Below are 11,964 nucleotides of genomic sequence, written 5' to 3' on the forward strand. Positions count from 1 at the left end.
GGAAGAACAAAGAGAAATGACGCTACCCAACTTCAAGACTTATTGGCTTGGCTCTAAGCAATAGATCCAATTAGTATTAAAATGTTAGGATTAAATTCATTTAGCTATAAACAAACAAAAAAAATTAGCAAGGATTTAAACTCATAAAGTTTGTTTTCTCTCATGCAAATTAATTCCATTGATAGGTAAACCAGGGCAGGTGTGGCAACTCCAAGGCCATGCAGGAGCCAGATGTCTTTTCTATTTCACCATCATAAGGTGCTATTTCCACTTTAACATCACCTTATTGTCTAAGATGGCTTCTGGAGCCTCTGACATTTGTTTTGCATTTTAGGAAGAAGGGAAGAAAGAGTAAAATGAGAAAAGAGGAATTACTCCTTTGAAGAGCTTCCCTGGAAATCTCACCCTTCAACTTCTACAATTATTTCACTGGCCAGGTTGCTGTCACATGACCACTCCTAGCTTCAGAACAGACTAGAAATACAGTCTTTCAGCTGGGCACATTACTGCCTTGCACAGAGCTTGGGTGAATGGGAAATGGATGCTGAGTAGGCAACCATCTCAATATTCTTCACAGAGGGTATCAGAGAACTCTTCCCAGAGGAGATGGTGCCTTGGCAAAGACACAAGGAAACAGGAGATGCTGTGTTCAACGATCCTGAGCACACGATAGTCACCAAGCAGCTGAGGAACTGAAAACAACGCCACTCATCTGGAAACTGGATTGAAGAGTGGTGAGGGAGGAGTTTGGGGAAGTCCATCACAAAGGGCCTTGCCAGTCCCATTAAGTGATCCTGGTCAGAGAGAAGTCACCTGGGGGCTTTAAGAGGAGGAGCACTGTAGGACAGAGGAAGAGTGGCTGGAGTGTGTTCCAGAGATCTATGGAGAAATGATTGCCCATTAAACTCGTATGGTAGCAAGGGGATTCAGCAGAATCGAGTGGAACTGAGACCTGTTCACTAAATAGTAGCTACAAAGCTTAGTGAGGGATTAGGGATCAGCAATGGTTCTCAGATTTCTGACTTGAGCAACTGAATGAACACAGGTGCCATCCCCAAGAAGTCCTTCTAGAGACCACTTTTCTATCATCATTCTTACAGTACGTGGTCAGGGGCATTTGAGAGGGTAGCTGAAGTTCTAGCACTTTCTTGACTTTGGTTATCCTTTTTTTTTTTTTAAGATTTATTTATTTATTTGAAAGGCAGAATTACAGAGAGGCAGAGGCAGAGAGAAAGAGAGAGAGAGGTCTTCCATCTGTTGGTTCACTCCCCAGATGGCGGCAATGGCTGGAGCTGGGTTGATCCGAAGCCAGGAGCCAAGAGCTTCTTCCAGGTCTCCCACATAGGTGTAGGGGCCCAAGGACTTGGGCCATCTTCTACTGCTTTCCCAGGCCACAGCAGAGAGCTGGATCAGAAGTGGAGTAGCCGGGTCTCGAACCAGTGCCCATATGGGATGCTGACACTGCAGGCAGTACTCTACCCACAGCTCTCAGGGAGGAGTAGGGGGAAGAGAAAAGCTCCTCTGTTTTCTGTTCTGTCTTTCTGCTGTTGAGAGAAATTATGCAACAAGCAAGGAAATGCACTACTCAGATTAAATGACTGGCCATTCAAATATGTAGAAATCAAGTTTCGCTCCCCAGAAATCAGCCTGACCCCATTAACAGAGGATACATGGCATTAGTGGTTTTGTTCTTATTTTCCTTTTGAATAAACTAGCTGAAAACATTATTGCTTGTGGTGTTAAATGGATTTCATAACTAATACAGGATGTGGCTAAATTCATATGACTGTGATAATTTTAATTGAATTTCCTGACTCCACCATGGTTCATTGTCGACTTTTAACACTGCATTAAACATAAGGCTCCGGTGTCATTAATATGAAATGTGCACATGCCCTGATGACTGTGATTATATTTTGTTTATCATTCCTGAATGTTGCATTACGTCGACTTAAACGATATCCCAAGAGATCCTTCCATGTTTACTGTGCATTCAAAGGAAAACAGATGTTTTCACATATCCTGCGAGACAATACAATTCATACTGTATACGAAGCTTGTTAAAGATCTTTTTGGGTAACCAGAGGGCTTTGTACATAGCATTTTCCAAATGCAAACACACATTTTAAAAGTATCCTCAGAGAGGAAAACAAAGCATTTGAACTACAGCTCCACTGTTGCCAGGCTGTGTTTGAGTCACACTCACAAATCAGAACCGACACGAGTTTATCGGCAGAATGTCCTGAACAGTTGCTTCACTCACCTGGAACTCATCCACTCATCTAGATCAGCCAACGAACTGAGACACAGCACAAGATGATCCTGCACAGTCAAAACAGATTTAACAGAGACTATTCATTAAACAATGTTTGACTCTTGGAAAGGCCCTAAGGGGCCTGGTCATTTTACAAAGGTTTGTAATAAGCTTAGTTCCCTAAGTCTATACCTACCGCAGGGAATAAACAAAAGAAGAAGGAGAAGTGATGGGAGCAAGTGTTGTGGTGTAGTGGGGCAAGCTGCTGTTTGGGACACCCACATCCCATATCAGAGTTGTCTGGGCTGGAGTCTCGCCCTTCCGCTTCTGATCCAGCTTCCTGTGGGTGTGCACCCTGGGAGACAACAGACCACGGATGAGGCAGTCGGGTCCCTGGCACCCATGTGGGAGACTCGGATGGAATTCCTGGCTCCTGACTTCAGCCTGGCCTGGCCTCAATTTTCACACAGGGGAATGAACTGTGGGAGGAACATCTTTCTTCCTATCAATCTCTCTCCCCCTCTGTTGTTCTGCCTTTCAAATCAATCAATCAATCAATAACTTTTAAAAGTATAAGGTGAGATGAGGATAAAAATAAGAGAACATTTACTGGATGAAACTAAAGGGATGCAACCTTACACACATTGCCTCATTTAAATCTTTACAATAAGCTTATGAAGAGGCATTATCACCCCACTGCCCCCAGTTTGCAGATGAGAAGACCAAGAAAGATCCCAGGGTGAACATGTGGTGAAGCTGAGATCCTAGCTCGAGTCATCATCATAATAAAAATAATCTCTAACACCTATTAATGTGTCCTAAGTGTAGCAGATACTGTGCTGAAATACCCCCCTTTTGTTTTTGTTTGTTTGTTTGTTTGTTTTTGACAGGCAGAGTGGACCCTGAGAGAGAGAGACAGAGAGAAAGGTCTTCCTTTGCCATTGGTTCACCCTCCAATGGCCGCCGCGGCCGGTGCGCTGTGGCCAGCACATCACGCTGATCCAAAGCCAGGAGCCAGGTGCTTCTCCTGGTCTCCCATGGGGTGCAGGGCCCAAACACTTGGGCCATCCTCCACCGCACTCCCTGGCCACAGCAGAGAGCTGGCCTGGAAGAGGGGCAACTGGGACAGAATCTGGCGCCCCGACCGGGACTAGAACCCAGTGTGCCGGTGCGGCAAGGCGGAGGATTAGCCTAGTGAGCCGCGGCGCCAGCCCGTCCCCCCCCCCCCTTTGTAAAGATTCTATTTATTTACTTGAGAGGTAGAGCGACAGAGAGAGGGAGAGACAGAGAGAGAGGTCTTCCATCTGCTAGTTCACTCCCCAAAGGGCCACAATGGCCAGAGCTGGGCTGATCCAAAGCCAGGAACCAGGAGCTTCTTCTGGGTCTCCCATGTGGGCACTTGGGCCATCTTCTATTGCTTTCCCAGGCCACAGCAGAGAGCAGGATCAGAAGAGGAGCAGCTGGGACTAGAACTGGCGCCCACATAGGATGCCAGCGATGCAGACAGAGGTGGGCATGTCCCCAAAGGGCATGGGGAAAGGCTTAGGGAAGCAGAGAAGGCTGGAGGAAGGGCTGGAGGGCAGTCAGAGACCTCGGGAGCAGGACTGAGCAGAACGGAGTGTACAGTGAAGAGGTCTGCCTTTGCCCTGGCCTCTTGGAGGGGATGCTAAGCCCTCAGAGTGTCCTGCCTGAGGGGCTGTCTTTCTTTGCTGGGGCATTGGGTTCTACCTAACGGCGTGTGATTGAGACTCAGGACTGTGGGCCTGCACACTGACACTGGCCATGTGCACAGTGAGCTGTGCTCATGTGGCTAAGCCCAGTAAAGACTCTGAACCCCACGGGCTGATGCTGTGGTGCAGCAGATTAAGCCACCACTTGCAACACCAGCATTCCGCAAGCACCCCATACCAGAGTACAGTTTCAAGTCTCAGCCGCTCCACTCCAACCCAGCTTCCTGCTATGCACCTGGCAAGGCAGCGAATGATAGCCCAAGTCCTTGGGCCCCTGCATCCATGTGGGAAACCCGATGGAGTTACTGGCTCTTGGCCTCAGTCTGCCCCCAACCAGGCTGTTGCAGCCACCTGGGGAATGAACCAGCAGATGGATGAAATCTCTCTCTTCCTCTCTGCCTTTCAAATAAATAAATACATCCTTTGAAAAAGGCTCTGGACCCCAAAGATCCTCATGCGCTTCCCAACTAGGCCATACACAGGGTCTCCAACTTAAGCTGGTTCAACCTACAATTTTTCAGCTTCACAGTGGTGGGAAAGTTATTCACATTCAGTAGAAACCACACTTAGAGTTGTGAATTTTGGATCTTTCCTGGGCTTGGGTGCTGGCAGCTCCCAGCCAGCCCCACAGTCTCAAGGGGGCACAGCGAGGCCGGGCAGGGTGCAGAGCTGTGATGTGCACTGGGTGAGGTGGCTTAAGCGCATTTTCCACTTAGGATATTCTCAACTCACAGTGGTTTCCTAAGATGTAACCCCACCGCAACCTGAGGCGCCTCTGTCCTCCCGGAACACAGTCTCACACGGACGCGGTGAGAGCGGCCCTGCCCGGGACTCCACAGGGAGGAGACCACAGCATCTACGTGCACTGAGCGCTTTCCTGGACTCAGTCCCGTCTCCGTGCCTTGGCTGCTGAGCCTGTGTCCTTGCCCCATAAGAGATCGTAACTGTAACCAAACCAAAGCCATTTTTCTTCTCCTTTTCCTATTCTGAGGACTACCGAGCCTGTGACTGACTAGCGTGTCTTCAAACAAACGATGCTTGCTGGTGAATTCCAGAAACTGGCCTTGAGAAAGCCAGCTGAAGTTGCAAAGTGATCTGGCCTGCCTGGTGGGCACGACTGGCAGCTTGAATTTATGGTAACAGAATGGACAGAGGGAAGGAAGCAGCACGGGCAGCTACAGGACGCGTGGGCTCCGGGCTGAGTGGACGTCGCCGTGATTAATGAAACACTGGAATCTCTTACCACAACACTCTGACGCTTTTGAGACCTCAGCCAAATAACATTTTGCAGCTGCTGAGTTTCACAGACTGTCCTGCGATTCCCTCCTCCGGAGGAAGTCAAACCATCAAGTAAATTTCCCAAGCAAGCGTACCGTCGGCCGAGACACCTGTTGGCAGAGCCGCAGCGGGCTTCAGCGCCGGGCTCACAGCGGGCTCAGCGGCCCCATCTCCTCTGCAGCCTCTGGACAAACCCCAGACCCTCCTAACTGCACAGGACGGCAGCCCTCAAAATGTCAACCGGCTGTCGTCCTCACCCACAGCTAGATTAAACTTTCCCTTTCCTCCACCTCCACACCTTTGCTTCAACACTGGAAACAGAGACTGAGCTTCTGGTAACACAACCCTGGGTGTGACAGCCTTGAGTCAGTCCTGTGGGCCCTTGCAGTCAGGACCACTGAGCATGGTCCAGGGGACCCCTGAACTGGCAGCTGGCGTTAGAAGGGAGACGAGTGCTGCGTGGAAGGTGTCCCCTTTAACTCCCAGGTGGCTAAACGTTCAAGGACTGCTACTGCCCAAGGAACAGGGCTCTTGGAGGGGCTGACATATCGGGCAATGGCCAAGGAGCACAGAGATCGTTAGTAAGGTAGATTCCGCCCCCACCCTCTTAAAGCAGTGCGTCCCAAACTTGAATGTGCATGCAGATAAGCAAGACCCTGGCTAAGATGTGGATTTGGGTTTGGTAGGTCTAAGGGGGCCTGATCTGCATTTCTGCTAAGTTGATGATGCGATTGTCCTGTGGAGTCCACGTGGAGGAACAAGGTCTTACATCAAAGGTTCGCAAACTCTGTTGCACATTAAAACCCAGGGAGCTTTGAAAAGTTGTCACTGGGGCCAGTACTGTGGCACAGCAGGTTAAAGCCCCAGCCTGCAGTGCCGGCATCCTATATGGGCACCAGTTCGAGTCCCGGCTGTTCCACTTCTGATCCAGCTCTCTGCTATGGCCTGGGAAAGCAGTAGAAGATGGCCCAAGTCCTTGGGCCCCTGCACCCACATGGGAGACCCGGAAGAAGCTCCTGACTTCTGGCTTTGGATCAGCCCAGCTCCAGCCGTTATGGCCATTTGGGGAGTGAACCAGAGGAAGAAAGACCTCTGTGTGTGTGTGTGTGTGTGTGTGTGTCTACCTGTCTCTGTAACTCTGCCTTTCAAGTAAATAAAATAAATCTTGGAAGGAAGGGAGGGAGGGAAGGAGGGAGGAAGAAGGAAGGAAGGAAGGAAGGAAGGAAGCTAGTTAGTTAGTTAGTTAGTTAGTTGTCTTGGCCAGGCTGCTGGCGCTCCATGTGTTAAGTCAGAAAACCCAGGGATGAGCCTCAGACATGGCTTATGTGATTCCAGCTGACAGCCAAGCTTGAGAACAGCCATCTTCAGACACCGGAGCCTCACAACCCACTTGGGACCTAGAAGAACAACTCCACATGAGCTCTGTGGGGACGGGTGGTCCCTTTGTCGTGGCTGCAAGTGTTGGCAGGTACAGAAAGCAGGACACAGGCAGGGAGGGGACGGGGAGAGGGGAGCAGTTTCTGTAGCTGGGTCCAGGGGCCAAGGGGAAGCTACGCTCTTTATTCAAAACCTAAGCCAAGGGGCAGCCGCTGTGGCGTAGCAGGGTAAGCCTCTGTCTATGACACCTGCATCCCGTATGAACACCAGTTCATGCCCTGGCTGCTCATCTTCCAATCTAGCTCTCTGCTTATGGCCTGAGAAAGCAGTAGAAGATGGCCCAAGTCCTTGGGCCCCTGCACCTGTGTGGGAGACCTGGAAGAAGCTCCTGGCTCCTGGCTTCAGATCGGCCCAGCTCTAGACACTGAGGCCATTTGGGGAGTGAACCAGAAGATGGAAGACCTTTCTCTCTCTCTCTCTCTCTCTCTCTCTCTCTCTCTCTCTCTCTGTCTCTCTCTCTCTCTCTGTAACTCTGCCTCTCAAATTAAAACCAAAACAAAAAACCCAAGCCAACAACAGAGGATGATCGATCGTTCACTCACTCGAGAAGTACACAAAATAAACCCAGGGCACAGGCATTTGGCACCCTGGTTAAGACACTGCTTGGGATGTCCACATGGCATATCAGAGGATCTGGGTTCAAGTCCTGGCTCCATTTCTGGATCCAGTTTCCTACTAATGTGCACCCTGGGAGGCAGCAAGTGACGGCTCAAATAGTTTAGTCTTGCCACTCATGTGAAGATGGGGAGTGAACCAGCAGATGGAATATTTCTTCTCTCTCTCTCTCTCTCTGTGTTGTGTGTCTTTAAGATAAATAAAAGTAAAAATAAATTTAAAACTTAAGGGACTAACGTTGCAGTAGTGGATTTAGCCCCTACTTACAACACTGGTGTCCCATATCAGAGCACTGGTTCAGGTCTCAGCTACCACTCTGAGTCTGTGCTAATGTGCTCCCTGCTAATGCACTTGGGAAAGCAGCGAAAGATGGCCCAAGTGCTTGGACCCCTTCCACCCATGTCAGAGACCAGGAGGGAGTTCCTGGCTCCTAGCTTTGGCTTGGCCCAATCCTGGTTATTGCAGCCATTTGGGGAGTGAACCCAGAGATGAAAGATATCTCTCTCACACGCTTGCTCACTTGTTCTGCCTTTCAAATAAACAGATAAATCTAAACAAAAATTTGAAACAGGCACACACACAAGCCCAAGTCCTTGATGCTACAGAGGAGAAAGCACCCCCACACGGGAGGCCCCTGGTCCTTGAGGACCTCTTCCTTAGCACATGGTGGGCACCACCCTGCCACAGCCCCTGTCTCCAGCACCCTGGAAGCATCTCAGCTCTGAAGGGAACCCAGCCCTGAGGGCAGCAGCAGGCAGATTTGCCCCAAGCGTAGCAGCACAGAGATGTTTCTAGGAGGCCACTGAGTACGCATGCTCTTATTTAACTCTGGCCATATTCTTCCCCTCACCATTTTGAATGCTGCATTTGGCGCCTAGGAAGGGATCAACCCTGAGGTCCAAGGATCACCCTAGAGGTCAAAGAGTTACTTGTCTGGACATAAGTACCAAAAAACAAAAACAACAACTATATATATATATATATATATATATATATATATATATATAAAGCCAACCTGCCCAGGACTGCTAATGCATTGTGGAAAGAAACTCAATGGAGAGCTTTTCAAAATGTCCTAGGGGTCAGAACACATCCTTAAGGGCAGGTCCTTCCCAGCACGAGGGCGGCTTCCACAGAGCTCAGCCCCGGAGGAGCCACCGGGGTAGGGCGGAAGGTGGTCTGTGAGCTAAGTGGAGACATCCCACCAAGGGCCCAGGGCTCCCTGGCAAGCTGGGGACATCAGCTGTCTTCTAGAGGCCACAAAGCCCCGACAGCACCGCCAGGATCTTCGCCTGTGAGAGCCTTCAGCAGCCTGCAAAACACATGCTGGGTCCATAGAGAGCCTCTTGGGGGCACGCACTGCCAGCAGCCTGGCAGGAACCCGGGCGCCAGCTGGAGCCATCCTGAGCAGGGGCCAGGGGCAGGAGAACAGGAAAGAGCAAATGATACCTTGGGAAATGACTCTTTTGCCCTGGGCACCAACAGGTTCCCACACAGGACGGTGCGCCACACTTAACTCCTTCAGTCCCTGACTCTGGTCCCCAGCTCTCCGTCCTGGGACTTGGGATGGCTTCTCTATGGGGAGTTAGACACAGCTCTGCCCTGCCCACGCGTCTGTCTGTGTGGCATTGCCTGGCTTCTCCCCCCAGAGGCGCAGGGAGGTGTTCAAAGCCTTCCTGGCTCTCAGCACTGAGCTCGGGTCTCTCCCGTGAAGGTCGGCGCTGCCGTCACTCCCCTCCTGCTTGTTCAGCAGGGCCGCGTCCTGCAGGGCAGCTTTCCAGGGATGGGTTATTCATGCGCAGCAGAGAGGAACCGCTTAGCTGTTTTTCTAGGAATCTGCAGACTGATGGCACAAAATTTTAGAAAAAACTTGGTTCAGAAATAGGTGGAGCTGGAAGCAAATCCAGCTGCCCAGCACTGCCCTGCCCACCCCCAAAGTCTTGGCTCCTAGAACCATCGCACGAAGCCCAGGCACCCAAGTGAGAGTTGTAGGAGGTGTGGTAGGAGATGCACACACATACACTCACCATACACACACACACAATACACACCAACTCCCAGTGCCCCCAAAACACACACATATACCCAACACACACAATACACATATACACAGCCAACACACAACACAAAACACTCAAAAACCCAATATGCAATATACACATGCACACAACCACATACTCAATCCCAACATGGCCAACACACAACACAAAATACCTAAAACCCAATATGCAATACATACACACACCCAACACACATACTCGAACCCAACATACAACCAACATAACACATACATTCACCATACAACACACATACACCCAGCGCATATACACACATAGCATATAACACACAAAATTCACAAGGAAACACACATACACTACACACTACACACACAGATGACCTCTGTTCTCACGGCTCCCCATCATGCCTAAAGATTTCCAAGACCCAGAAGTTTTTAGATTCTCCCATGCATGCCAAAGGGGGATGTGGTTCCTGGAGCTGGACAAGGTCCCAGAGCACAGTGAAGTTCCTGCAGCACCGTCCAGCGAGGTCGCCCCTCCCCTTTCCCAGAGCTGCAGCAAGAGGGAGACCAAGCATGGAGTGAAGGAACCTGGGGCTGTGGAGCTACCCCATGGCGGGAGCCCACGTACCTCCTCCGCAGTCCTTGCCACACTGTGGGCCCTTCACCTCCACAGGGGCAGGTGCTTCTTTCCTGAGTGCCCCTCACCTCACCGGCCTTCCACAAACAAGGGTTGGGGAGCTAGAGTTTTTACCTGGGGTGCCAGGGTTCATGTGGGAGGGCCAGAAATTGCTACATGATCTCACTCACTTCCTTGTACCTGCTGGGAGGAAGCCTGGCAGACTCCAGTTGGTGCAAGGACAGTGCCACATGTAGACACTTCCAGGTTCCCAGCCCCTGTGTCACTCCACTTGATCTCTCCTGCCACGAGCCTCTCAAGTCCTTAGGGCCCGGGGTCCCAGCCCCTCCCCCTATTTAACAAAGAATGCTCCTCTCAACCACCACCCCACCTCCCCATAAGATGCACCTTCTTGGGTCTTGACAAATTCATTCTCAGCTTTGCTGAGTGCACACAGAGTCACCCCTCTACCCACCCTTTGCCAGCTCAGGATTGGAGACAATGGGAGGCAAAAAGGAAGCTGTGTGGGCTCGTGTGCCCATGGCTGGAGGGAAGATGGCCCTAGGCACATCCAGAACCAGGACCCAAATACTCCCAGGCTGCTCACTGGCTTCTTTCTCACCACCTGGAGCTGGGCTCCGGGGCCAGCTGGACGGAGGCAGTGAGTGTCTGACTGCAGCATTAGCCTAACAGTGGAATCCTCAGTCGTCACCCAGAGCAGCAGCCCAGGGAAGTGTGATGTAAGCAGTACGGGCTCCTCCTAGTAACACCGCTTTGTTCGCGGACCTTACAAAATCATAATCCTGGCATCTTGGGCTTGGCCCACCTTACAAACTCTAGGACATGTCTTGGGAGCTGTTGTCTTTTGAATTGTGTCCCCCAAAAAGACGTTCAGTTCTAATCCTTGGAACTTCAGAAGGGGACCTCATTTGCAAACAAGCCTGCTCCAAGCGGAACTTGTTGAGTATGAGCTCACGCTGGAGCAGGGCGGGCCCTTGATCTAACAGCACAGATGTGCTTAGAAGCAGCAGCAGAGACGGATACCCGGGAAAGTGCCATGCAACAACAGAGGCCGAGGCCAGAGCCATGTCAAGGAACACCAAGGATTGCTGGGAACACCAGAAGCTCAAAGAGCAGCACAGAGCAGATTCGGCCCTTGCAGCCTTTGGAGAGCACAGCCCTGCTGTCTCCTTGATTTTCCAGCCTCCAGGGAGACGAGAGAACGCATCCCTGTGTGTGAGCCGGCCCAGCGGTGGTACTTGGTTCTGGCAGCTCTGGAAGCCAGCCCTGCAGCCTACATGGGTGGTGCCAGCTCAAGCAGATGCTTTACTGTCCCCTAATCTCCTCCTGTCGGCACCTGCTTATGCTTCTGTTCATCCCCCCACAAAATGGAAAACTGTTCTGGCTGAGGCATGCTGTGTTCTTCCCCGGCTACTGCCACCCAATTTTGTGTCTCCTTGGAACAAGGATGCGACACTGCTGGTAACAAATAAATGACTCGGCAGCAGGCAGTGTACCTGGGTTTACAAACACTCCAGGGAGGAGATCCACGCTGGAAACTGCAGCAAGCGCCTGCTCTGAGACGTGGTGAGGTTTTTCTCTCAGCCAGCTTGCTAGGATCCTTTGCACATGAAAAGCAAGCTCTGCACCACAGGCTGGACCCATGGAACCATCTGAGAAGAAACGCCTGCCATGCTGCTTCCTCTGGCTTTGAGATTCTAGGGGGCACTGACTGCTTTAAGGTAGTAAAGCCATAAGTGCTGTTCAGAGATTCAAAATTTGCAAATGAACCCAATAGCCTGAATGAGAGATTGCTGCTTACATTGCAAATAGCCTCAGCCAGCAAAATATAGGACAGTCAATTAAATTTTCATTTCAGACAATGAATAATTTTTTAGTTTAAGTATGTCCCAAATACAGCATGCATTTTTATCTGCTAAGCCTGGCAACCCCTAATGGTAGGGCCACATGTGGGTCCCGATGCCGCGCACTAGAGACGTTGCTGGATGTGAGA

General features: G+C 50.8%; 1 long non-coding RNA gene across 2 annotated transcripts; it reads right to left on the reverse strand.

Annotated features, from left to right (window-relative positions):
• Positions 1–1,408: 1,408 nt before the first annotated feature.
• Positions 1,409–10,096, reverse strand: LOC149124644 (uncharacterized). Of its 2 annotated transcripts, none has more exons than XR_016213351.1 (3): positions 9,963–10,096; positions 2,264–2,322; positions 1,409–1,544 (listed from the first exon to the last, which is right to left on the reverse strand). It is a non-coding gene; the product is annotated as an uncharacterized LOC149124644 (long non-coding RNA). The 2 variants fall into 2 exon arrangements; XR_016213352.1 differs by lacking the exon at positions 9,963–10,096 and adding an exon at positions 2,451–2,582.
• Positions 10,097–11,964: the final 1,868 nt, after the last annotated feature.

Source organism: Oryctolagus cuniculus, chromosome 9 (genome assembly GCF_051225735.1).
Source record: "Oryctolagus cuniculus isolate XC-2025 breed Fujian yellow rabbit chromosome 9, ASM5122573v1, whole genome shotgun sequence".
Taxonomy (NCBI): Eukaryota; Metazoa; Chordata; class Mammalia; order Lagomorpha; family Leporidae; genus Oryctolagus; species Oryctolagus cuniculus.